Here is a 24,990-nt window from a genome sequence, read left to right on the forward strand (position 1 = left end):
TGTACTTTGGCCTATTCTGAATCTGTAAAGATTCATCTACTTCCATTGGTTCTGGCTTGTTTTCTTGAGCTTTATTGGAATTCCATTGATTATGGAAATTATATTGAAACTGTCTGCCCTGATTCCAATTATGATTTTTATTCGGATTATAATTGTTTCTATTTTGGCTATCGGGTTGGTTAAACCTCAAGTTGTTAGTATTCCTCTGATTGCTATTATATTTATTATGGTTACCTTGCGTGGGATTTTTATTTAAGTTTTGGTACCCGAATAAATTTGACTCATAATTCTTGTGCTGTGATTATGTAAAACAGTTTGCGAATTGGGACCTCAAATTATTTCATTCTAGTTCTTGTACTAATACCATAACGTTCGGTTGTTCCTTCTTGGTTGTTTTAGCGAGGGATGACCCTCAGCTCTTCCTTCAATTTATTTTTGTTGGTTGTTAATTTTCAAGCGAGGGATTGCCCTCAGCTCTTCCTTCGGTTTGTTTTCTGATCGTCACTGTTTAGCGAGGGATTGCCCTCAGCTTTTCCTTCTTGTTGAATTTGTATTTTTGGATTTGTAATTGTATTTGGCTTTTGTTTCTCAGTTGATATTTTTTGTATCAACTTTCACTTTCACAGTTTTACAATTTTTGTTTAATCTTGTGAATTATTTTTTGAGACCGTTTAGTTTTTTTTTGTTGAACAGCAGGTTTATTATTCCGATTATTAATTAGCGGATTGTTGTCAGCAAAGGGGATTATTTCATTTATTGATTTCCTCCTTTGTTTTCAACGCGAACTTTTTTTCGGTTGGTTAGGTTTTTATTTGACCACGCAAGTTCCCTTTTACTTTAAAACCGTTAGTTATTTATTTTAAAGCTTTTAAATAAGAATGTCTTTTGTATCCTTGTAGAGGAAAAAATCTTGGTTTGTGTAATCCATTATTTCGGCATTGGTGACTGCTACTATCAATAATACAAATATTATTGAATTCATTTTCTGTAATTTAAGACAAACTGTGTTTAAGACTTGATGTTATCTTTATAAATCGTACAATTTCTATTGTTTATGATAACCTTATTATGTAAATTCTCCTTAACTATTTGTTTTTTATATCTAGAGTTAAGCTTATTTCTTTCCCGGTGTTTTTTCTCATAAATGACTTCCCCTACGAGAAAGTACTTTTCCTTTCAGCCTTTGTTGTGAGAATTTAACATTTTCTCTTGTGCCTGTTTAATAACTGTGGAATAGTATCATGTTCGATTTTGTTGTATAATATATCATGTGGTCGTTGGTTGGTAACGGAATGTACAGACTGTTGTATTTCTGAGCTGCTTTAATTTTAATTTCAGAATAATCAACTAAATTAAGTTCATCTTTGATGCAACGAGCAATTTCTGTAAGGGTTGAATGAGCCCTTTCTATTTGTCCATTGCACGTACTATGGCGAGGATCCGCGAAATATAAATTATTACCGCATCTTTGTGCGAAGGATTTAAATTGTGTTGAAGGAAAACTAGGCTCGTTATCCATCATTAAAGTTTTGGCAAGTGGAAATTGTTGCAATATTTCTGCAATTTTGGTTTCTATGTTGAGTTTATTTTGGATCTCCTTTACAACTAAGTATTTTGAATATGAATCAATACAAGTAATGAACATTAAATTCTGAGCGTAAAAATGTCGATATGCAGATTTTCTCCTTCTTTATTTGGGATAGGTGCTTGACCAATAGGAATTAGTACAGGGTGTCTGTTATATCTGTTACTATTACAAATTGTACAGTTCTTTATGTACTCCTGTAGTTTTTTGTTCAAATTTGGCCAATAGTATAGTCTGTTAATTTGTTTGTAATTTTCGTCTAGTCCCCTGTGTGCTCTACAATGAGTTTCTTCGATTATGAATGTTCTGTCTTCAGGGTTTTCTACATCTTGGACGAATATTTGTGTATATAGGAATTTATTCGCGATATTTTGTTAAAGTGGATTTTGAATTCTTTATAAGTCCTCTAAAGTACAGTGAACACCTATTGTTATGTTAGGAGGAATATATCCCCTTAACATTGATACCAAACTTTCCGGGGTATCAAATTCTATTATATGTCTGGTATTTCTGAATATATTGACCGTCTCATGTATTGTATACCTCCCCGTTGCTATTAGCAATTGTTGCTTAAACTGGTTTATGGGTTTGCGGGTTTCTTGTATAACATTATCAAAACTACTCTCTGCTGAATGCTGAGTGTTTTGATCTAAGACCGACTCGTTACTGTCAGTTAGGTTGTTAATTTAAATTCATGATAAGGCGTCAGCGACTACATTGGTAGATACTGGTTTATACATTATTTTGGGAGAGTAACTTTCAATGAATGAATACTATTTTTTTATCTCGATGTTTTCATTTTTTTGAGAGATCGAGAAAGACAGTGGGTGATGATCTGTATATATTTCCATGTTGTTTACGCCGTATAAATAGTTTCGCAAATTTTTAAATGCTTAAACTATTGCTAAAAGTTCTTTCTTATTGGTTGCATATATTTGTTCGGCTTTAGTTAGAGTTTTTGAAATAAAGGTTATTGGTTTTCCTTCCTGCGAAAGAACAGCACCAATAGCCAAATCGGACGCATCGGTCGTTAAAGTGAATTTTGTATTATAATCAAGTTGTACCAATTCGATTTGTGCAAATAAATTATTAAAAGCTCTTACAGCTGAATCATCTAACTGTATGGAAGTTTTACGGGACATTTTTTTGGATACTTTACCATTTTGACCTTCCAAATATTTTGTCAGAGGTTTTGCAATTTTTGCGTAGTTTTGCACAAATTTTCTTTAATAGCCGGTAAGGCCTAGGAAGCTTCAAAGCTCTCAAATGTTTTTTGGAGTTGGATATTTTAAAATTGTAGATATTTTTTCGAGGTCTGTTTTGTTACATGTGAGAAACAACGTAGCCAAGAAATGTGGTTTCTAATTTGAAGAACTTTGATTTTTCGATTGAAATTTTCATATTTGCGTTCCGCAATATATTAATTATGACGATGAAGTCCTTGTAGTGTTGTTCTATTGTTTTAGAAAATATAATAATGTCATCCATATACACATGACATGTTTTTCCTACTTGTTCTCTCAAAATATCATCCATTGCACGTTGGAATATTCTGGGAGCGTTCGTTAGCCCAAATGGCATTCTCAAGAATTCTTATTTTCCGTTATTTATAGAAAATGAAGTTTTTTCAATGTCTGTTTCTTTCATGAGAATCTGGTGAAACCCAGACTCCAAGTCGATCGTGGAAAAGTATTTTGCTTTTCCAAGGTTTGACAAAGTCACCGAAGGATCTTGCATTGGATATCTGTCCGGAACGGTGTTTTCATTTAGTTTCTTATAGTCTATAACTAATCTGAGTTTTGCGGTACCATCTTCATTAAAACCCTTTTTTGGTACCACTAAAACTGGAGAATTATAAGGGCTTTTGCCTCGGCTGAGGAACTTGTGAGATGGTTCCAAAGTCGCCTAGCTGGGGCAACCGAGCCGGTCGCAGGTTGCGGATAGCGGACGACCTCTCTCGAGGTCAACTGTGAATAAGCTGGTGGGATAAGTCAAACACGGTACCGTGGACGGAAACCCCAGTAAATAAACAGTCCCGGACAGCCAGCGGGTATTTTGCAACGAAGCAATACCGACGATGCGAGTTGTTCAGCCGCATCTAAATAGTTGCTTTACACAAACCCACTCCCAACACAACACCTACCCAATTCCCCTCCCAAACAACATCTCACTCCGGGCCGGACTACGGTGTAATACGGACCGTGCCAAGAGTCAGCCTGGCTGGGGGCCCGGATCAAAAATAGCCCAGTCTCAAACGGTGTGCTCAGGGACATGGCGACCCCCTGTTCTAACTATCGCCTTACCCGGGCATCGCGGATCTCTGCCCGGGCGGACTTTTCCCCCACTCCGCAACTCGTGGGACCTAATTATGGATCAAAAAACAGAAGAAAAAGAGACAAAAAACATAGAGACGGGTACTCTTAAAAAACCCATGGATAAGACGAACACTGGTTCCACCTTCCATACTAGAACGGCCCAGAAAGGGCCGCATCCCAAACTGGGGATGATGGGTGGCAGAAAGCCAACCGCAAACGCCTCCGCGACGTGCGCATCTGCGCCGAAAGCAACGGTAGGCACTGCCAAGGCGCTCGGGCCACCCGCTGGTGCAAAATATACATACGCAGAAAGGCGGACTGCCGCCCAGACTCTGCGCTCACACACCAGGAGCACCGTTGCCACGCCTTCGCCTGAATGGCTAAAGAAGGTAGAGTGGGCAAGGAAGGTGCTCCCAAACTACGGGCAGGAAAAGCCCACTCAAGAGGCGACTCAGGCGAAAAGGCAGCGATCCCTCGAACTACCCGGGCCATCGGCGAAGAGATCAAAGATCCAGCCATCGGTCTCTTTCGCCGAAATCACGAAGAATCGTGTACTACTCGGCCTGATTGACAGGGGAAATCCGGAGAGCAGGATCCCCAGAAACAAGTGGAAGGCAGTGGAGTCCCACCTTTCCCTCATTTGCCTGCGCATGGTACGAGAGAAGCCAGGCACCTCGCCCTGTTGCATGGACGCGGGCTGGTACCAGGGCAGCGTCAAGATGGTAGCATGCGACAGTCAGCGGTCGGCTGATATGTACAAAGGGGCGACAAGCAAGCTCGGCGAGGTTTACGAAGGGGCGAACATCGTTGCGCTTGACTGGTGCGATGTCCCCAGTAGACCCCGAGCCAGGATCTGGATTCCAGCAGCGATCAAGACGCCGGAGGACATCCTCTTCAAGTTGCAACAATGCAACCCGCACCTCCCCACGAAGGACTGGAAAGTCGTCAAGGTGGAGGAGCATGAAGGGGACGTCAACCAGGCGGTTTTGGTCCTGAACAAGGAGTCAGTAGCTCCGATCGAGACTGCTCGTGGAGTGCTGAACTTCGGGTTCAGTGCGATACACATCAAAGTGTATAAGGGCGACTCCAACGCCGCTAGCAGCTCTACCGGCAACCCAGCCGAGCAGGTGCTTGCTGAGGAGTTGGAGGCACCTGGTGGGCCGGAGGACGGCTACTCTACCGATTCGTCGCTGAGCAGAGAGATGCGTGCGCTCGGACCGGCAATCGAGGACGTGGACCTCAGCGACACAGAGGAGGCCGACGTCTCTGTAGTGGAGGTTGAAGCTGTAGATGTCACTAAGACTTCTACAAATAAACTTTCACCACAGTAAAGCAGCGTCTGCTGCACTTCTGCTTCGCCTGACAGAAGGCGGAGCCGACCTAGTCCTCGTACAGGAACCTTGGGTGGTAGGAGGCAAGGTTGCTGGACTAGGAACAAAGGAATACAAGCTTATGCTTGACCCCAAAGAAGGTAAAATTCGAACCTGCATATTAGCCAAAAGGCATCTTAGTATATTTCTACTTCGCAATTACAGCAACGGAGACAACACCGCAGTAAGCCTGGAGCTGCAGAGTGGCTCTATAAGGGTTCTATCGGCCTATTTGGCCTTTGAGAAGGAAAACCCCCCAGATGCGCTGGTCAGAGGACTAGCAGAGGAATGCGAAAAGCTCAAGTACGGATTGGTAATAGGCTGTGACGCCAACGCCCATCACACCCAGTGGGGTTGCCCAAACAACAACGACAGAGGTGAGTCTCTTTTTGATTTTATTCTAAATTCGAACCTATTCTTATGCAATAGGGGCAATGCCCCTACTTTCATAACTAAAGCATGCCAAACGATCATAGATCTAACTTTGGTAGCAGATTCACTCGTAGGCGCAGTCAAAAACTGGGCAGTCTCTGACGAGCACTCCTTCTCGGACCATAGATTCATAGAAACCATATTGTCCGTTGATTCGCCCTTGCCGGTCAGCTTCGCCAACCCAAGACGAGCAGACTGGCACAGGTACAAAGAAGTTCTGACAAATATCCTCCCCATGGAACCGTCAGAAAGCATCACAAACCCACATGAGCTGGTCGAAACAGTATACAAATTCACAGAGGCATGCAACACTACCTTTAAAGTGGCATGCCCTACAGGGAAACCAAGGGGAAGGAAAAACACCCCTGGTGGACCCAACAACTATCAATCCTCAGAACCAACTGCAGATGCCTGTTTAACAGAGCAATGGCGGTAAATGAGGACACTAACTGGCTGAACTACAACTATGAACTAGCCTCTTACAAAAAGGCCATTAGAAGAGCAAAACGAATGCTCTGACATAGAAAAAACAACTGATGCCGCAAGGCTCAGGAAAATACTCTCTAAGACAGCCGCGCCTTTGGGCTATCTTCAAAAAGCAGATGGATCATGGTCAGACTCCAGTAAAGAGTCCTTGGACCTGCTCCTAGACGCTCACTTCCCGGGGAGCCAACAAGCAGGTCATCCACCTGAAAGAGGAACAGGAGAGGGAATCGAAATAGATCCACTCCTATCAGACCGCAACATGAAATGGTCCATTCATAGTTTCAAACCATACAAATCGCCGGGACCGGACGGGATAAAACCGGCTCACATCCAGCAAGCAGGACAAATAGCCATAAACTGGTTGAAAAAAATCTTCCAATCCATCCTGGCGGTAGGAGAACTACCAACAGCATGGCAAGAAACAAAGGTGGTTTTCATTCCCAAGGCAGGGAAGGCCACTCACACCACAGCAAAGGATTTTAGGCCAATAAGCCTAACATCATTCCTGCTTAAGAGCTTTGAAAGAATGATAAGCCTACACATAGACCCGACACAAATATCAGAAGCACAACACGCTTACACCAAAGGTAAGTCAACCGAATCGGCGCTACACTTGGTGGTAAACAGCATCGAGAAATCACTCAACATCAAGGAATACATACTGATCGCCTTCCTGGATATAGAGGGAGCCTTCAATAACGTGCTTCCCACCGCTATAACAGAATCTCTCACAGAACTAGGGGTTGAGCCGCCAATGGTGAGGCTAATCCATAAATTGCTGATAAGCAGAATGGTCACAGCCACACTAGGGACCTCAACCCAGACTAGACTAGTGAACAGAGGCACCCCGCAAGGAGGTGTACTATCACCCCTCTTGTGGAATATCGCTGTAAATAAACTACTGCGGATTCTGGACGGAGGAGGTTGTAAGGTCGTGGCATACGCAGACGACGTTGCCATCATCTTTAATGGAAAATATCCACAAACACTTTGCGATCTTATGACCGCTAAACTTAAAATACTATCGAAAACAGAACTTGTTCTATTTACGAATAGGTACAAAATTCCTCAACTTAACCCACCCATTTTAAACAATTGTAATCTCTCCTTTAGCGATCACGCCAGGTACTTGGGGTTAGTACTAGATAAACTCCTCAAATGGGGCTTAAACAACCAAGAGAGAACCAAAAAAGCGACCATTGCACTTTACTCCTGTAAAAAAGCAATCGGGCTAAGATGGGGCATGTCCCCAAGAATAGTTAACTGGATATACACAGCGGTAGTCAAGCCAATCCTACTGTACGGAGTGGCTCTGTGGTGGACCGCCTTACACAAACAATGCATACTGACTCCTCTAAACAAAGTACAGCGAATGGCGGCTTTGTGTATTAGTGGAGCCCTTCGAACCACCCCGAATGAAGCGCTGAATGCGATCTTTAACCTCCCTGGACTTAGCAGGCATGGAAAGGGCCAAATCGGCAGCTATTCGACTGAGGGACACAGGGCAGTGGAAAGCCCAATTATATGGCCATGCTAAAATTCTCCAGCATGATAAATCGATTCCGAAAATCACGGATCTATGCAAATCTATTGAATATAGTCACACACCCTTTGAGGCCCTGATTCCTGATAGAGAGGAATGGGAACAGGGCCGACCGGGCACGACGGACGCAATCTGTTTCTATACAGATGGCTCCAAATTAGAAGGAGAAGTCGGCGGAGGTGTATACTCCGAACAATTAGATATCAGGAAGTCATTCAGGCTCCCGAACCACTGTAGCGTCTTTCAGGCGGAGGTCCACGCTATAAAAGAAGCACTAACCTGTTTAAGGAACCTTAGCCTCCAGAGAGGACACCTAGACATATATAGTGACAGCCAAGCGGCTATTAAGTCGATCTACTCGACAAACACCAAGTCTCGTACAATAGCAGACTGTCGCAGATCTCTCCACGAGATGGCAAATCAGTTTACTATCAGCCTAATATGGGATCCGGGTCACCGGGACATCGTAGGCAACTGCATAGCGGACGAATTAGCCAGGCAGGGCACCACCAAGCCTCTCCTACTAGGAGAGGAAAATGTCGGTATGCCCATGGCTACTTGGAAGCTAAACATAAAAATCCACTGCAACACACTAGCCAAAACCCATTGGCAAAACGCACCACAGTGTCTCATCTCTCACCAGACATGGCCTGTGATAAACAACAAGAAAACCTCGGAGTTACTCAAGCTCAGCCGCACAGAGTGTGGCATGTTGATCCGAGCTCTTACAGGCCACTGGCTTGTTGGCGCGCATGCCGGCAGGCTAAAAGCCCCGCAAAATGATTTCTGCAGAAGCTGTAGGGATGAGGAAGAAGTGGAAACGGTAGAACACCTTCTCTGCTTCTGCCCAGCCCTATGCAGACTCAGACTGAAACACTTAGGAAGCCCCTTCATCGACGATCTTACCGAAATGTCGGAGATTAATCTCAAAAGCATAAGTGCCTTTATTAAATCTTCCGGGTGGAAGACATGCTGATCAGCTTAACACAAGCCGAAACTCCTAGAAACGGGACCCTAGAGAAGGAAGAAACGAGATCATGCGGTATCACAACGGACCCATTGAGGTCTAAGTGTGTCGGACTATAGTCCGACAGCCGCCCAAACCTAACCTAACCTAAGGGCTTTTGCTTGGTCTTATAATTCCTTCTTTTAACATGCGATTAACTTCAGAGTTTACGAAATCTGAAGCCCATAGAGCATAGGGATACTGTTTGCTATAAATAGCTCTATCGTTTTCGGTGTATTTTTCACCGCGAATATAAGTCCTGAAAGGGACTTGCATATTTATCTTCGACTGCTCTTTATTGATAATATTTATTATCTCATTTTCCAAATCCATTCTTTGGTTTGTAGTTGTTCATATTGTTTATTTCATTGTTGTCGGATTAATCAACGACAACTTGTTCAGGACTTTTTAATCCCAAACTAGAATTTTTGTCGGATACTTCAACGACGTCGCGCTCAGGATTTTTGAATCCCAAGCTTGTAATTTTGTCGGATACTTCAACGACGGCGTAATCAGGATATTTAAATCCCAAACTTGTTTTGCTTTGATTTGCCTCTTCAGACTCAGTTCTGATCTTGGCCTTTTCATCAAAGTATTTTCGTATAATAAATTCCTTTAATGAAAGAATGGTGTTTTCCTCGGATAAGGAAAGTGGGTTAAAAAAGATGTCATTATCATAAATAAGTTTTTCTTCTTTGCCCCCATATCTTATTACTCCTTTTTCTGTGTCTATTACAGCTCCTATTTTTTCAATAGGTTATAGCCTATTAGAAAGTCTGATTTTAACCCATCTATTTCATAAAATGTGTAACGCGTATCAAAGATCGTTACCATGTGATAATGTTTAATTATAGAATATCCATTGACCGGAGATACTCTTTTATATATAGGAAGCTCGTTTTTGTTTTTATATATCCCTGTTCTGATATAGCAGGAGGTTGCTCCTGTGTCAATTAAAATTTTAAGTTTTTGATTTATTTTGCTATCGTATCTTGTTAAGTAGGGTAGTCTTACTCCGGATTCTGGCCTAAAAAATGGTCCTCTTCGATATTGTTTAATTGCATAATTTTATTAGCCGGCTGGTTAACCGTACCTGTTGGTTCTCTTTTGTTCTGCGGATTATTTTGCGGAGTTGTTTGTGTCTCCTGCCTTTTATATTGATTCCATTTATTCTGGTTATAGTTTTGGTTGCTATAACTGTTATAACCCTGATTGTACTTTGGCCTATTCTGAATCTGTAAAGATTCATCTACTTCCATTGGTTCTGGCTTGTTTTCTTGAGCTTTATTGGAATTCCATTGATTATGGAAATTATATTGAAACTGTCTGCCCTGATTCCAATTATGATTTTTATTCGGATTATAATTGTTTCTATTTTGGCTATCGGGTTGGTTAAGCCTCAAGTTGTTAGTATTCCTCTGATTGCTATTATATTTATTATGGTTACCTTGCGTGGGATTTTTATTTAAGTTTTGGTACCCGAATAAATTTGACTCATAATTCTTGCGCTGTGATTATGTAAAACTGTTTGCGAATTGGGACCTCAAATTATTTCATTCTAGTTCTTGTACTAATACCATAACGTTCGGTTGTTCCTTCTTGGTTGTTTTAGCGAGGGATGACCCTCAGCTCTTCCTTCAATTTATTTTTGTTGGTTGTTAATTTTCAAGCGAGGGATTGCCCTCAGCTCTTCCTTCGGTTTGTTTTCTGATCGTCACTGTTTAGCGAGGGATTGCCCTCAGCTTTTCCTTCTTGTTGAATTTGTATTTTTGGATTTGTAATTGTATTTGGCTTTTGTTTCTCAGTTGATATTTTTTGTATCAACTTTCACTTTCACAGTTTTACAATTTTTGTTTAATCTTGTGAATTATTTTTTGAGACCGTTTAGTTTTTTTTTGTTGAACAGCAGGTTTATTATTCCGATTACTAATTAGCGGATTGTTGTCAGCAAAGGGGATTATTTCATTTATTGATTTCCTCCTTTGTTTTCAACGCGAACTTTTTTTCGGTTGGTTAGGTTTTTATTTGACCACGCAAGTTCCCTTTTACTTTAAAACCGTTAGTTATTTATTTTATAGCTTTTAATTATAACAATTTAAGCGTGACCCCACGTTGGGCGCCAATTAATTATTTCACTTGCGAATAATTTAAAAAAATGTATTTTTATTTTTTACAACTTTTTCTTATTACCGACTTTTATTCTACTGTTCACAATTATTCTTCTAATGAACTGATCTTCTCGGATACAAAAACGGACTGCCTGGCCAAGGGCCGATTATCTGATAAACAAAACTCGGTTTAAGAGAATTGGGGAACTCATTAAGAGTTGGACAAGGGTTGGACTCAAGAGAGTCGGGAAATCGGATGATCAAATTCCTTGCTCGATTGCTAAACGGATTACGCTGCAGTTTTGGGTCTCGCCGGGTGTTGACCGGATGCTTGTGTTTACATAAGCTGGACCCAGCTTAGTTTATGTTAGGAGGACCGCGGCGCAATTGAATCTTAATAATGAACTTCGATTGAAGTGGGGGAGCTAATTGGGATTCTGTGGGAACGCTGAGTAAGGTAATCCCAGCTAGGAATTGTTTATAAGAAATTGTTTTCGACTTGGGTAAGGCGGCGGGGCGCTCGAGCTGGAAGGCGTTCTCAGATAAGAATTGTATATGAAGAGTTTGTTTATAAATTGGGTAAGGAGGCTGGGATCATGAGCTGGATAACTTGCATACATTTTGTATAAAGCCACAATAAGTGTGTATCAAAAACGCCAAGCCAGGCCAACGATCTGGAGAAGATTTAATTTAATAAAACACAAACAATTATTATAAAAATATGTTTAAAAAAAAAAAATAAAATACAAAATTTGTGTATGTATGCAGAGACATACTAAAAAAAATTAGAGAATACAAATTTTGAAAAGAAATAAAAATTGTTAACATTTTAAAATGAATTCCACAGATTGCATTAGAATTACTATAGCCAATCAACCAAATTTTGAGAATAGGGTATTAGCCATACTTAGAAACAGAGCAGAGCCTCTATCAATTTCGGATTTTGAGAACGAATATATGAACAGGTACGACCTAGCTTTTTCCCCGCTTATTCGTTGCAGCGGTACGAAAAAAGCAATAATACTGTCTACTTTAAGAAACTATAAAGTATTTTCGGAAGTAGACCCACACCCGGTGTTAGGACATATAAATGTGCTTAAAATTATGCACAATCAATACAAAAAAATGAATAAATAAATTCTTAGTATGGAATGGCAGCAATTTACTCTCCATATACGAGTCTTACAAATGTATAAGTCAATACATAAAGACACAATTAATACAAAAGCACAGATTCCTGTAGATTCTTTCAATACTGCAAGAACTTTAGTACATGAAAATTGGGCAGCAATAAATAAAACGAATTGGTCAACACTATCTAAATTATTAATCAAGTCACATACAAAACTAATAACTGTGAAGATAGGTATAATTTATGGTGTAGAATAAAAACGTTTTGTTTCCCGACTTGTCACATTTTCTTGTGTGTCCGATGCTTCCCGTTGTAGTCTTAACACTAAGCCCTACAAAACCTCTAAAGTGTGACGCAGCACAAAAATATATTAAAAAGGCAAAAGTTAGTATTTCATATACCGAAGATAGAATAAGATTCAAAATTAAATGCAGATTGGGGTCTTTCTTTAGGCGGCGTTCTACACCCCTGAATGTTGTTAGCGCTCCCTGTAAAGTATCCAAAAACTGTTCCTTGGAGTTTTTGAACGGAAGTTCGACGATGTAACGCCCCTTAGAGTCCCGAGTGTGCGTCTTCACAAAGTGCTGTTAAAGTTCATCGTCCTCCGGTTTCCCATGGAATTCCTGGTTGACATCTTCCAGCTCCCAAAAGCGCCGTAGCGAAGCGTCAATTTCAATAGCCGTGTGCATTGTTGTTGTAGATGAACATCCGGTAGTAACGATAGATGTTATGACCCATCCAAATATGGTCGAAATGGCGATGATGTTGCCCTGCTTGTCGATCATCTTTTGACCGGTGAATACGGTCCAAACGTAGTCGCTGCCCAGGAGTATATCAACTGGCGCCAACGATTGATAGTCAGAATCCGCAAGCTCAAAGCCATCGAATGCCTTGAGTGCTGAGGCGGCGATATCGTGTCTTGCTAACGCGGAGGTAATTTTGCTGAGTATGTGGCACGTACCTTCATTGTGTGATATGAGATCCTTGACTGCAAGTCCAGTATGCTGCAGCCTCTAGTTGTCTCAGCCTTGATTGACGAGATTCCGGTCACCAAAATTCGTGACGGTGAGCGTGCCAGTCCGAGTGCCTTTACGCACCGCTCGGAGATGTACGACAGTTCCGAACCACTGTCCAAAAGCACCCGGCAGGTAGTGTGCGATCCTGTTGCACTTTTTCGTAGCCCTTGTGGCTGTGTTGCGGTTGTTGATTCGTTGCACAAGGATTCAGCCGTGGGAGCCACTTGTGCCCGTGCGATATGGCTGATGGTGACTGTAGCATCTTCGGGAGCGCTTGGGATGTGTCTTTCATCATCTCGTGAGTGTGTCGAAGCGACAGCGGCTTGCGAACCAAGAATATCTGCGTGCAGCAGAGAGTGGTGACGATTGTGGCAAAGCTTGCATGTGAATTTGGATTCACACTTTCGCGACACATGCCCAGGCTTAAGGTAGTTAAAGCACAGTGCTCGTCTCTGCTCAATTGACAATTTACCAAACTTTGAGCAGGCGTAGATCTTGTGCTCCTTGGAGTTACACATCCCACAAGTGTTTGCTTCCATCGATACTAAAGCGTGTGACGATCGCTTTGCCTTTCCATGTTGTGGGCCAACCTTGGAGTCTTTGTCTGACTCACTTTTGCTGAGCTCAAATTCCTCGCAACGTCGGTCTAAAAACTTGAGTAGATCATCCACAGACGGAGATTCGAGTTCTCGGCTTCCTTCGATCCATTTGCGACGGGTTTCAGCATCGATCTTGGCCAGAATGAAGTGTATAATCCAGCAGTCCCTATTAGTTTTCCCTGCTGCATCCAGGCCGCGTACAATTTCGGTGGCTCAGCCCGTCACCTTGCGCAGAACTGTTACATCTGCTCTGGCGGTCGAAGGTAAGTTAACAAATGTCTCCAGCAGAGTGTTAACAATGTGACGTGGTCTATTGTACCGATCAATTAGGCAAGTCCAAGCCTCGTAATCAAGTCAGCTGCTTCGCCCGTGATGTACGTGTTCAAGTAGTGCAACTTTTGTACTGCTGTCAAATGCTGCTTGCTATGGATCGTACTCTCGAAGATGTTTTTAAAGGCTGGCCACTCCTTGTAGTCGCCAGTGAACAACTTGATGTGGATTTTTGGCAGTTCATTATGCATTACATTTGCTGCCGAGTTTGCCCTTAAAAGCGTTGCTTGTTGCTCAGCCAAACGCTCGTTGAGTTGCTGCTGTTGCTCCAGAAAACGAACTAGGTTTTCGTTTCCCACTCCTGATGCCATTGGTGCGGCCTCATCAGGGTTGCCAGCTTATCTGAAGTTATTGCCTTCTCTTTCATTCTCCTGAGATTCTTCACAGGTGCGTATGAGGTTGCGAAATAATGTGCTTGCTTGTAAGTACTTGTAATCGTACCTTTCGTTGTCGATGGCTGGTGTGAGGAGTTGAATAACTCCCCACAAATAGAAACAGCAGCAGATGGCCGGCCGCTTGCCAGATACGCGGCGAATTCGCGTAGTAACGGCGCGGCGAGGAGAGCGAGAGAGTTTGGAGACCAACGAAGGAGAGCGAGAGAGTTTGGAGACCAATGAAGGAGAGCGAGAGAGTTTGGAGACCAAGGATGGAGATCGAGAGAGAGTGGAGACTTCGCGGGCAAGGCAAGAGTGCCGTGTGCAAAAGCGGGTAACGGGACTCCACCGGACTTTGGACTCTCCCGTGAACTTTGGACCGGGAGAGGAAGTGCCACATCTCGGCGGTGGAGTGGCACACAGGCGTGCCACAAGCATCACGGGAATCAGCGGGATGGCAGCAGTGGGCGGAGCATCGATTGGAAGCGGTACGGGAACGACAAGTGGGTTACCCAGGAGGCACGGACTTTGGACCCAGAGTGGAGAGATCCAGCGGGCCGTGCGCAAAAGGGAAATAACGGTTCCCGGAGGCCCTATATAAGGCCGCAGAGCGCTGGCAGCTGGATCAGTCGATCACAAGGAGTCAAACCGTCAAGATCACTCAGATACCAAAGTGAACAACCAAACAACCAGATAATCTACAAGGGAGCAGCAGCAAGTCGAGTCGCCAGAGAAGCAGCGCCGTGGGAGCCTACAAGGAGCGAGATTGCTACGTCGAGACGTTCGGGATTGGGATACCAGGAATCTCCGAATTGAGACGCAGGTAGCTGAGATCCAGAGGGCATCACACGGCTAGGTCAAGGCGGTCGATTAACCCTGTCCACAAAGTCCTGGCGTTACGCCTGGAAAGAGTATAACAAGCCAGAAGGGAGAGCGGTCGATCGGTAAGGTCTCGAGTGGAATTGTCCAGGAGAGCCCTACGGATTCGACTTGCGAGGTCCCGGAGCAGCGTGCCCGAACCACGAGTATAATAAGCCAGAAGGGAGAGCGGTCGATCGGTACGGTCTCGAGTGGAATTATCCAGGAGAGCCCTACGGATTCGACTTGCGAGGTCCCGGAGCGGCGTGCCCGAACCCCGAGTACCAGAAGCCACACGGAAACGTCCCGGACAAAAAGCAAAAGGGTGAGGCTAGGGTGGAACGTTCGTTTACACTAGGCGTGGAAGCGAAGTAAGGCGCGAGGCAGCTTTCTGGCGTTCCGCCTTGACTGTCCGCGCGGGGTGAGCAGAAACCCCAGTGGGACCATCCGGGACAGAGCAAGGGACAGGTGGCGGTGTGTCGAAAGGAGCGATCCTGGAGAGCGCAGCTTCTGTTCACCCTAGTCTGAGAACGGTGACGCTTCCCTAAGCCCGTACGGCCGATACCCCTCGCGATTCCGAGTCGTTACCAGCAGTCACCAAGTCACGCGTGAGAAGTGAACAGCGAGCGAGCGTCTTCAGAGAGCTGCGAGGATCTTCAGGGAGCTGCGAGTATCTTCAGGGAGCTACAGAACTGGAGCACCGAGTCATCAAGGCGAGAGGTCGTCGAGTCATACAGGACCGTCGAAAGCACCGAAGGTCACAAGCAACGAGTCAAGGCCAACCAAGCGACTAAGACACTTGTAATAATATACCCGCAATAAAACCCAATACGAACCCGTGAATTCTGTGCTTTCTCACTGGGCTACTGGGCGGTCACGTTAATATAAATTTGGTGGGACGAACACACAATATACTGAGCTAGCCGCACGAATCTCGTAGCGAGCAGACCATAAAAAACAGTTCGTTACATCTGGCGCCCAACGTGATTGTCCCAGCAGTGAAAGCAATTTAAACAGAATGGGGAAGAAGTGGATCTACCGGCTTAAAAAGGAGGATTTCGCCAATGTCGCACAGAGGCTTAATGTCACCCTGGACGGCAGATTAGAGGACATGAGAAAAGCATTATCCGAGTATTACTCAGAAACGGATATTGACCCACAACTCGTTGACATCTGGGCCGATTTGGAAGCCACATACCACGACAAAGCCGGCCCCAGCATCACGTTAACAACCGCCGAAGGGGACAACTTAGTGGCAAGCCTGAGCGTTGACAACCTAAAAAAGGAGGCAAACAGGAGAGAATCAAGCCAAGACAGGAAAACAACAGCGCTGATCTCGAGACCCAATCAATCAGACTATGCAAGGATCGCTAAACAGGTCCGCGAATGGTCGTTCAGGTTCGACGGGGCGGAAAAACCGTTCGAGTTCCTGGAGCAGGTGGAATACGGGTGGAACATACGGCTTGGAGTTAGACATGATTCCCCGAGCGATGCCTGAATTGCTGAAGGGAAGGGCTTTGAAGTGGTTCATCGCCAACAACAAACAATGGAAAACCTGGGCGGAGTTCATAGATAGTTTCCACACATACTTTCTACCGAGAGACTTCTTCACCAGGCTGGCGGATCAGGTCAGGCAACGGAAGCAGGGCTTCAGCGAGTCGTTCAAAGACTAAATGATCGACATGCAGACGATGGTGAGGCCACTTAATTACTCCGCTATAGAGACCCTAAGGATCATCAAGGAAAACTGCACCCCCAGTCTAAGGATCTTCCTAAGGGCATACAAAGTGTCGGACCTGGACACGCTGATGATATTAGCAGACGAGTATAAAGAACTCGAAAAGGAGCGGGAAGCGTTCGCGCAGGAAAACAAATTCTCTAAGAACAAGTCGGCATCGCCAGCGCAGGTAACATGCAGAAGATGCGAAGAGACAGGAATCCAGGAGACACGGGGAAACGACCAATGGTCGCCACCTAACCGAGTACCACGGCAGCAGGCAACAGGCGCACCACGCGGAGGCCAATGGACACCACCACAACAGCAACAGATGCAACCAGCAAACAATGTTTGGAGGCCACCAAGTACAACACAAAGGCCTCTTGAAACGACACACATCACAGACCCCCAGGGCGCGGGGATGAGTAGGCGTCAGGAGCGTTGAATGCTGCCAGCAGGCGGGAAATGCCCAGCGATCTCAGCCGCAGAGAGGCGAGCGGGGGTCGCAAGATGCTACCTCTCCAAACTAACGGGAAAGCTGATCGAGGAGGAGCAGCAGTTGTCCACAGCGGTGACGATTGGTGGGGGCACATACAAGGCCACAATCGACTCCGGGGCAACAGCAAGCTTTATAAGCAAAGAGCTGGTGGACGACCTGGCTGCCCTCGGAATGATTACGAGGATACGACGGCAAGTAAGGTTGGCAGACGGAAGATGTGGCGGAATCGATGAGCAGCTGGAGGTGGAAATCGCGTTCGGGAACAAGCGACTGAGCATGAGCCTGCTGATACTACCAGGGGTAGTGGATTCATTGGTGTTGGGATGGAATTTTCTAACACAAGTCGGTACCGAAATTAAGTGCGCTGGACACGAAGTGATAATACCGGCCAGGAATCGTCACAAGGGATGGCTCGAGGAAAAGTTGTCGATGGCAGTCGTACAACGGGCAAGCGAAGATGACGACACGACGAAATTCCTGGAGGCAGAGCTATCGACTTTCAGCAGAATGAAGGGAGCATCAAACATGTCAGAGCATCAGATCACGATGAAAGACGACAAACCAATAAAGCAGCGATACTATCCCAAGAATCCGAAAGTTCAAGGGGAGATCAATGCGAAGGTGGACGAGCTTCTCCAAATGGGATACATAGAACACTCAACAAGCCCATACAGTTCTCCCATCGTGATGGTTAGGGAAAAGACGGGCAAATGGAGACTGTGCGTCGACTTTAGGCAAATAAACGCCAAATCTGTAAAGGATGCCTACCCGATGCCCCGAATAAATTATATTCTCGACCAACTGAGGGAAGCACGGTACATCAGCAGCTTGGACCTAAAGGATGGGTACTGGCAAATCCCACTGAAAGCGGACAGCAGGCAGTTTACGGCGTTTAAAGTGCCGGGGAAATGTTTATTTCAATGGAAAGTAATGCCATTCGGACTTCATTCGGCGTCTGCGACCTTTCAACGGGTGCTGGACCGGGTGATCGGCCCCGAAATGTCGCCGTACGCATTTGCTTACCAGGACGACATCATAGTGATCGGGCGCTCGCTGGAAGAACACAAGGCCAACCTAAAGGAAGTGTTCCGACGACAAAAAGAGGCAAATCTGAGATTAAACCCGGAGAAGTGGCAATTTTTCAAGAAAGAGCTGTTATATCTCGGTCATCGAGTGACTAGCGAAGGAATAGGCACGGATCCGGAAAAGGTAGCAGCCATCGCCGAACTAGAACCACCATCGACAGTAAGAGAGCTCCGACAGTCCCTGGGCGTAGCATCATGGTAACGCCGGTTTGTACCTGACTTCGCAAAAATAGTCAAACCTCTCAACGATCTGCTACGCAAGGGTAATAAATGGGTGTGGACACAGGAACACCAGACGGCGTTCGAAGAGGTGAAGGCAAGACTCGTCGCAGACCCCGTACTGGCATGCCCGGACTTCGACAAACCATTCATCTTGCAAACTGACGCAAGCGACTACGGCATCGGGGCAATCTTGACCCAGGAAACTGAACGAGGCGAAAAGGTAATCTCTTACTCAAGCCGAACGCTCAACGGCGCTGAGAAGAATTACTCAACGACCGAGAAGGAGTGGCGATGGCGGCTTCGCAGAGCGGTCAACCGGGCCGACGGACGCATCCCGACTGGCGCGGCGGAGGTGGAGTGGGCCAGCGAAGAGCCGCCCCAAGCCCAGCTAACTCCCAGTAGTCATGCCGAGGCTGTGGTAGCGGCTACGTGGGAGTTTCGACGAAAGTGCGAGGCGCGAAGGCGGAGCGAGGAGCGGCGGTTAAAGGAGATGGAGGAGTCGCCGGAGTGGCAGGCCCAACTGCGGATGGCCGAGGAGGAGGAGCAGTAGCTGTGGGAAAACCCGGGGTACCCACCCACGCCGAGGTATGCGCCCGAGCACTGCATCCCGCCGCAAGAAGTGGCAGACGACTGGGCGTCCTCACCTCCGCGGTGGCTGCCCGAAATCCCGCCCATACCGCGGTACGAAGGGTCACCACAGTGGAAGCCAGCACGACCGCCCACGCCGAGGTTCGAGCAGCCACCACCGCAGCAGCAGCCACCACAGCGGCAGCAGCTCGACCGCGAGCAGCCACCACCGCAGCAGCAGCAGCTCGAGCGCGAGCAGCCACCACCGCAGCAGCAGCCATCACCGCAGCAGCAGCCACCACCGCAGCAGCAGCCATCACCGCAGCAGCAGCCACCACCGCAGCAGCAGCCACCACAGCAGCAGCAGCTCGAGCGCGAGCAGCCACCACCGCAGCAGCAGCCATCACCGCAGCAGCAGCAGCGTAAAGCCAGGCTCAGCCGGCTGAGGACGATTTAAGGGCGAGAGAGAGAGAGACGAGAGGCGAGAGAGGTCGTGTGGAGAGAGAAAGGATGAAATAGAAAGGAGTGAGGAAATGCGAAAACTTACCTAGAAAGTTGCAAAATCACCATGAGCCAGGGAAGGGGGCGCCTCGATAAGCGATCGATTGGCACTAGATGAAAGTGCGATCGATGGGTACACGTCAAATGGTAATATCGGCCAAAGGTGGAAATATCGCAACGAGCAGGTGGCAACGCCGCACCGTCGATATCGATATCGCACATCGATCACACCCGAATGGTGTGACCAGGAAGCAAATAAAAGGAGTAGAACGCAGCGATGAGCAGCGAGGTGGGGATCGATAGCACACGAGTATTGATGTCCCAGTGGAGTCAGGAAAGATATCGGCGCGGGAGATTCAAGTTGCTACGTGGAGGATGACCAGCTAGGATAAACAAGAAAACGCCGGAGAGTAGGAACGAGTTTAAAATGTTTCCCGAAGTAAGGGGGGAATGTGAGGAGTTGAATAACTCCCCACAAATAGAAACAGCAGCAGATGGCCGGCCGCTTGCCAGATACGCGGCGAATTCGCGTAGTAACGGCGCGGCGAGGAGAGCGAGAGAGTTTGGAGACCAACGAAGGAGAGCGAGAGAGTTTGGAGACCAATGAAGGAGAGCGAGAGAGTTTGAAGACCAAGGATGGAGATCGAGAGAGAGTGGAGACTTCGCGGGCAAGGCAAGAGTGCCGTGTGCAAAAGCGGGTAACGGGACTCCACCGGACTTTGGACTTTCCCGTGAACTTTGGACCGGGAGAGGAAGTGCCACATCCCGGCGGTGGAGCGGCACACAGGCGTGCCACAAGCATCACGGGAATCAGCGGGATGGCAGCAGTGGGCGGAGCATCGATTGGAAGCGGTACGGGAACGACAAGTGGGTCACCCAGGAGGCACGGACTTTGGACCCAGAGTGGAGAGATCCAGCGGGCCGTGCGCAAAAGGGAAATAACGGTTTTCGGAGGCCCTATATAAGGCCGCAGTGCGCTGGCAGCTGGATCAGTCGATCACAAGGAGTCAAACCGTCAAGATCACTCAGATACCAAAGTGAACAATCAAACAACCAGATAATCTACAAGGGAGCAGCAGCAAGTCGAGCCAGAGAAGCAGCGCCGTGGGAGCCTACAAGGAGCGAGATTGCTACGTCGAGACGTTCGGGATTGGGATACCAGGAATCTCCGAATTGAGACGCAGGTAGCTGAGATCCAGAGGGCATCACACGGCTAGGTCAAGGCGGTCGATTAACCCTGTCCACAAAGTCCTGGCGTTACGCCTGGAAAGAGTATAACAAGCCAGAAGGGAGAGTGGTCGATCGGTAAGATCTCGAGTGGAATTGTCCAGGAGAGCCCTACGGATTCGACTTGCGAGGTCCCGGAGCAGCGTGCCCGAACCACGAGTATAATAAGCCAGAAGGGAGAGCGGTCGATCGGTACGGTCTCGAGTGGAATTATCCAGGAGAGCCCTACGGATTCGACTTGCGAGGTCCCGGAGCGGCGTGCCCGAACCCCGAGTATTAGAAGCCACACGGAAACGTCCCGGACAAAAAGCAAGAGGGTGAGGCTAGGGTGGAACGTTCGTTTACACTAGGCGTGGAAGCGAAGTAAGGCGCGAGGCAGCTTCCTGGCGTTCCGCCTTGACTGTCCGCGCGGGCTGAGCAGAAACCCCAGTGGGACCATCCGGGACAGAGCAAGGGACAGGTGGCGGTGTGTCGAAAGGAGCGATCCTGGAGAGCGCAGCTTCTGTTCACCCTAGTCTGAGAACGGTGACGCTTCCCTAAGCCCGTACGGCCGATACCCCTCGCGATTCCGAGTCGTTACCAGCAGTCACCAAGTCACGCGTGGGAGTGAACAGCGAGCGAGCGTCTTCAGAGAGCTGCGAGGATCTTCAGGGAGGGGCGAGGATCTTCAGGGAGGTGCGAGTATCTTCAGGGAGCTACAGAACTGGAGCACCGAGTCATCAAGGCGAGAGGTCGTCGAGTCATACAGGACCGTCGGAAGCACCGAAGGTCACAAGCAACGAGTCAAGGCCAACCAAGCGACTAAGACACTTGTAATAATATACCCGCAATAAAACCCAATACGAACCCGTGAATTCGGTGCTTTCTCACTGGGCTACTGGGCGGTCACGTTAGTATAAATTTGGTGGGACGAACACACAATATACTGAGCTAGCCGCACGAATCTCGTAGCGAGCAGATGGAATCGAATTCTTTCCAGACGATGTTGAGCCTTTCCAATGAAACTTGTAGTTCATCAAGCTCCCATTTTGATCCCGCACGTGGATCTTGAGACGCCGTTAACAAACGCGTAATGCTTGCCTTCGCACAACTTCTATCTGCCTTCAAAAGTTTAAACTGATCCATGTTAATCAGTAACTAAATTTGGGTAGGAGGACCAAAGATATGGTGTAGAATAAAAACGTTTTATTTCCCGATTTGAGTGGACTGTATTTCAACAATTAAACTTGTCACATTTTCTTGTGTGTTCGATGCTTTCCGTTGTAGTCTTAACACTAAGTCCTAAAAAATCTCTGAAGTGTGACGCAGCACCACAATATATATTAAAAAGGCAAAAGTTAGTATTTCATATACCAAAGATAGAATAAAATTTAAAATTAAATAACGGCTGTAATGCGTTCATCAACAATTTAAATATATGGATACCGACAATTTTAAATACCCCTTTGACCATAGATCAAGAAATAGTCCTAACGGAAAATGAGGATTCCGATTCGAGCGAAGGAATTGAAATAAAAGAAAAAGATCTACGTGATCTAACAATTCCTGCAGTTATAACAGTAACAGAAGCAGAAGACGAAGAAGATAAAAAATCAGATGTAAGCGTGCCAGACATAAAAGAAAACATTATAGCAGATGCAGCAGCCAAAAATGCATACATAAAAGATAACTCGAATGCCATCCCGGAATTTAACGGGCAAAAGATACGTCTTCAAAGATTTATAACAGCCTTGAAGTTGGTTAACTTGACTAAAGGCACATTCGAAGATTTGGCTGTAGAAGTCATTAAATCCAAAATTATAGGATCTACACTATACAAAGTACAGAATGAAACAACCATAAATTCAATCATAAAGAAATTGCAAGACACTATAGTCGGCGAAACATCCGATGTAGTCAAAGCAAAAATGGCAAAAACTACTCAAAAAGGAAAAACTGATGACAAATTCACAACTGTAGTTGACAACTTACGAAAGCTACTTGAAGCTTCGTATATCGATGAAGGATTACCCGCTGAACACGCAGACAAATTCAGCACCAAGGAGGCTATGATCGCAATGGTCAAATATTGTGAGCATGGCCGACTCAAAACAATCCTTAAGGCAGGCAACTTTTCATCAATGAATGAGGCCGTCACCATGTACTGAAATGACGGGTAATGCCAACGCAATACTATTTGCAAGAAAAGGACAAGCCTATAGAGGTAAAAACCTTAGAGGTAACTACCGTGGTAGAGGTAAAGAAATTATCGTGGTAATTACCAAAACAATAAGTACTAACAATATAACGGCTAAATAATGGTTACAATCGAAACTATAATAACCAGACCAATAATAGAGGTCGTGCAAACTATAGAGTACAAAACAACAACCAAAATACCAGCAACTACGGCAACACACAACAAAACAATAATGTCCGCTTTACCCACCCAGTTTCGGGAAACTCACAGACCCCTTTAGATACGAGGAATTAAAAATAACAATGGTGTATACAAATAACCAATCTTAAAATCTTCGTACCATTTATTAATTCATAAAGGGAAACAGCTTACGTTCCTTGTGGGTACGGGAGCAAATATTTCGATTTTAAAAGAAAATGTAGATATTTATAATAATTTACAAATAAAAAATACAATAAATATTCAAGGAATAGGCGAGGGAATCAAAAAATCCAAAGGACTTGCTCCAATAGAACTCCAAATAGACAAATATATAATTCCATATAATTTTCATATAGTAAATCAAGATTTTGCGACTCCATGTGATGGAATAATAGGAATCGATATTATAAAACAATTAAGCCTCTAAATAGATCTTAACCCTACAGAGGATTGGTTTATAATAAGACCAAATAATATATACATTCACATTTATATTCCGATAACATACACTTCTGGTAATAATACAATTCTCCTACCAGCCAGATCTCAAGTAGTACGAAAAATCAAAATAATGTCCGATACTGATACTATATTAAAACCGATATACGTTGCCAATACTATCACGTCAAAACAGAATATGTACATTTGTCCGGTAACTCAACACACCCAGTACTTGTTACAGTCCTGGCAAGGACTTGGGCCGAGGGAGAGGCGTCCGATGTTCATGCACCATTTGCCGGCATAAGCTACGTCGAATTCGGGTCGTGGGATCTGTTACGTGGGCATATTAGTGCCCGAGTCCTGACAAGGACTTGGGCCGAGAGAGAGGCGTCCGATGTTCAGGCACCATTTGCCGGCATAAGCTACGTCGTATTTGGGTCGTGGGATCTTGGTAAGCCTCTCTCCTCTCCAACATAACGAGAATAAATATTAAAAGTGCCTGGAAAAATAATAATAGTCATCAAGTTCGTCAGTCATCAGTCCACACTGCCCAACAAGCTTAGCTGTCGCTTGATCGCAATACGATCGGGCTGTGTTGGCCATATTCCCTCCCCTTCACACATTCGTGTGCCAATGGATCGTCGCGGGCCGCGCAATACGATCCCCTATTGTCAAGGTTGTCCGTAGAAAGTTATGTCATTGTTCTTGACCTACTTCACTCCTCGCGTCAGCACACCCCCGTTGTTATAGTTCTAGCACGCCTTAATTGCCTCTTCTGACAATTCAAATTTCTTTATGCGGTCTTTCTTCAAGCAGTCGTGAAGCGGTGCCGCTGTCTGGGCGTAATTTTTGATGAACCTCCTGTACCAGCCTGTCATTCCCAGGAACCTCCGCATTTGTTTGGCGGAGCTAGGCTGGGGAAATTCCTGTATCGATTGTATTTTCGTGTCATCCGTTCGGATGCATCCTCCCCCAACTACATATCCTAAATATCTTGCCTGGCTGTAGCAAAACTTGCTTTTGTCTACATTTATCGTTAGCTCTGCCCGCTGTAAGCAGGCACTGACCTGGCTCAACATATCCATGTGGGCTTCAAACAGACCAGTAAGTCATCCAGATACACAAATACATTATCGCGTAGCGCCGCTGGTATAACTTTATCCATTAGTCGGCACATTCGCTGCGCGGCATTGCACA

At 45.7% G+C, this 24,990-nt stretch overlaps 1 protein-coding gene across 3 annotated transcripts in view; it reads right to left on the bottom strand.

Moving 5' to 3' along the window:
* The window catches only part of LOC108011916 (uncharacterized), a 323,723-nt gene that overhangs the window by 217,591 nt on the left and 81,142 nt on the right, over positions 1 to 24,990 (bottom strand). The gene's annotated exons all lie outside the window — the stretch shown is intronic.

This window comes from Drosophila suzukii, chromosome 3, assembly GCF_043229965.1.
Source record: "Drosophila suzukii chromosome 3, CBGP_Dsuzu_IsoJpt1.0, whole genome shotgun sequence".
Taxonomy (NCBI): Eukaryota; Metazoa; Arthropoda; class Insecta; order Diptera; family Drosophilidae; genus Drosophila; species Drosophila suzukii.